The sequence below is a fragment of the Lepisma saccharinum genome, unplaced genomic scaffold (assembly GCF_977018435.1).
Source record: "Lepisma saccharinum unplaced genomic scaffold, izLepSacc3.1 HAP1_SCAFFOLD_770, whole genome shotgun sequence".
In the NCBI taxonomy this organism is placed as follows: domain Eukaryota; kingdom Metazoa; phylum Arthropoda; class Insecta; order Zygentoma; family Lepismatidae; genus Lepisma; species Lepisma saccharinum.
Genome location: NW_028143433.1, coordinates 87,078 through 90,675, shown reverse-complemented (window position 1 = coordinate 90,675; position 3,598 = coordinate 87,078).

Sequence of the window (3,598 nt, the reverse complement as noted above, 5' to 3'; positions counted from 1 at the left end):
CTGCTATTCTCTCACTTAAAGAAGCATCTTTGCTTACAAATCTACCAAATGCAGCCTCTTCTAATTTCTTGTCTGCAACATGTCTCTTGTCAAGATCAGAATGTGTGTTGTATGCTATGTCATGGTCTCTACAAGCAGCATCTAGGGGATTAACACCAGGATCACCTCTGTTTAATCTATGGTCCAATTTTGTACCGGGACCACAATACTGATAGCCTGGAATGTGTAGTTCAAATGGCAGCTTGTTTATGATGTCATTAACCAGCCCCCCACCCTCAGAGATATTCCAAAATTTAGGTGGTAGAGTATTAATAATTTTTATAAGATATCCAATCCCCTTAGTGTCATTCACTATAAAATTAGACAATTTTGTGCTTATCATGTCCATAATTCCAACCTTTTCATTGTAAAAATTGTGGTTGCCAGCATTTTTCTCCCCAGCTATCACCAGCAACCTATCTACAAGTTTCCTGACATCATCAACCCACACAAATTCTTTAGGCAGGGTGTTGTATTGTTTGATTCCACTACCTGTCTTGATCTGTGTCCATATGGGCTTGATTAAGTTGTTATATTTTGCTCCACTGCTAGACTTGACTCTTTTTTGTGTGGGATCATTGTTCTGGTATAGAGCATCTGATTTTATTAATATTTCCTTGTAGTGCTCATAGTCTTGATCTGTATAGCTGCCAGGCCTTTTCCGAGTCATCAGTTCCCACAATCCAGGTGTGCCGGGATACTTAACAAAACAACCTTTTTCTCCAAGATGAGATTCTGAATATACAATCAGATCATCTCCCATAAATGTTACTCTAAAATTGCCAATTCTATGTATGATGCTACCATCAAGCTCTGTGTCAGCATATAAGCCAAAGACCTCATCTTTGTTGTCTTTAGGTGTGCTTAAATATTTTTGAGCAAGAAGACCCAATTCAATAGGATCCTGAGTAGCTTCAATTCTTCGAGGGGCAACAGGACTAGGTGTATGAATACTAGAAAGTGGGGTGATTGGATAATCTAATATGTTCCTTGCAGCTACAGGTACAAGCTCTGTGATCAAATTTTGATTTTGCTCTGTAACAGTTTTGATATTTTTACCTAATTCACTAATAGCACCAATAATAGGCTGTTCTGTTTGCTTGTGTTGTTCATAGATTCCTCGGTTCTCTGATTTCCATCCCTTAAATCTTTTTACAAGATAATCTCTTAATTTAAGATCATCAATGATTGGCCTTTTCATGGTTATTTATATATGTTTCAATGTCTAGAAAATTGTTGATTTTATTTCTGTATTTGCCACTATTGGGTTTCCTTGTCATATCAATTGTGACAAACCCATAACTGTCCTGATTCCAGGACCTACTGCAAAACTTAGAAAAATTATTGTAGCTCAAGTCCCCACCTACATATTCATCATGTATGTGTTTGAGGTTGGTATGGTCTTGATGAAACACACACATAAAATTGCTGTTGTCTCGGATCAGCTGCTTCGGTATTTTTGAAAACGTCTGTGCCAGGTAGAAGCAATCAATGTTTTTGTGTCGGCTCTGTGTAATTGTTTTGATTATCCAGCATAATGTCATCAAACACAATAACAGAATTATCGAGACATTCATGAAGTGGCAATATCCAGTACATCATATAGCTTCATCAGCTGCTGATATTTTAATTGTTCCAAGCTCTTAGAGAAGACATACAAGTGCCTGTTTTTCCAGTCTAACCAGTTGGGTGCCAATAAAAAATTATCAATCATTAGTGTAGTTTTACCACAAGCCGATGGCCCAACAATAAGACATCTAATATTATCAGGCAGCAGGTTGCCATTTCTCTTATTCTGCTGTTCAGGATCTGGCAGCCTCTTTATAACATCCCAGGTGCTCATAGTATCACTTTGTCTGCATCGATCCAGCTGTGTTCTGGGAGTCCTAGCCATTTGACAAGTATCCTGTTGCCTTTTCTGCGGATGATTTTTTCTATGAGATATGTGTCAGGCTGCTTAGTTTTGCTGAGTTCTTCTTCATAAAACCTGCCTTTGAGAATTTCTCCTCGGTGATCTTTTATTATATATGTGTTAAGGGTCCCAGGTTTAACTTGAACCACTGTAAATAATTCAGTGCTCCAGTTTCTTGTAAAGCCTCTTTTGAATAAGTGCTTATATTTGCTGATTCTTACTTGATCACCCACCTTGTATTTGGCTTTTCTTGTTGTTGGCTGGTATCTAGGATAATAAACAGTTCTGATCAATTTTTGCTCATCAGATGAAGTTACCTCAGAGGGTTTCATGTTGATTGTGGAATGGACAGAGTTGTTATATTTATGTAGAAGTTCTGGAAGAATACTGAGCCATTTATAATTACCTTGAAGTGTAAATTGTTTATACATATGATTTTTTAGGGTTTTGTTGAATCTCTCTACAATTGAGGCCTTGAGATCACTGTAACTCGAGTAATGTTGTATTGACTGGCTTTTAATAAATTGTTGGAACACAGAATTATAGAATTCTTTGCCATTATCTGTTTGCAAATAGCGCGGTGATCTTCCACTCTGATTGATGATTGTCCTGAAGGCTTCTGTAACACATTTTCCAGTCTTGGATTTGAGTTGCACAGCCCAGGCAAATTTTGAAAATGTGTCTATGACAGTGAGTAGATACTTGTAGCCCTTGTTGATCTTGTCTAAGTTTTTCAGCTGTCCACTTGCCATTTCCACCATGTCACACTGCCATAAATCATCTATGCCTTTTGTGACCACTGGCAGTCTCTTATAATTATGTCTGGCTTGTCTGTGTAATTCATCAACAATAATTTGTCTAGACATAATATGTAAACAAGAATATTGCAACTATGGGGTGTTCAGCAGCTGATACTACAGGATTTTCTAAATACAGTTTGTCTCCTATTTGTATATAAAATTCCAGAGCCATCATCTTCAGCATAAGATGTTTCTAATGTATTGGGATCTGTAAAATCCTCTAACTCTACACTGGTGATTTTTGCTTTGTTATCAGCATTTGTTATTGATAAGGTAGCGTAGTGGTGTGCCTGTGGTTGTAGCCAATATTTGATCTTGATTGGTCTAAGTGTGCCCCCAACAAAAAATTGGTAATAAAATTGTGCAGGGGACAGCATATATATTTTGCCGCCTGGTGTAAATGGTGAATCATATTCTTTGTTGGGGATACTGTACAATTCAAGAATTACTGTATGTTTAGGATTCTCGATTAGGCCAGTTATTTCTTTTTCTGCTGTAAGCAATCTACTTGTTACAGATTCAAGGTGCTCATTGATAGTCCTAACAACATCATCATGGCCTGGCTTGATCTTTATGTCCACAACAAGTTTTTTGTATTGTTGCACAATTTCTTGAAGCTGTGTGGCAAAACAAACAGAGCATTTGCTTGATTGGATTCCATGGTCCCTAGCTGTTGCTTGATATTAGCTACAATTTGCTGTAAATTTTCAACAACTGCCAATTTTGAATTTTGAGCAGTAAGATCATGGACTTGTCTTCTGATATCCTCAAACAGGGCATGCAGTTCATTAATATGTTGATTAGTTGGTAGAGTGGCCACTGTCTGAGTAAGGTGCTTGATCTCTGT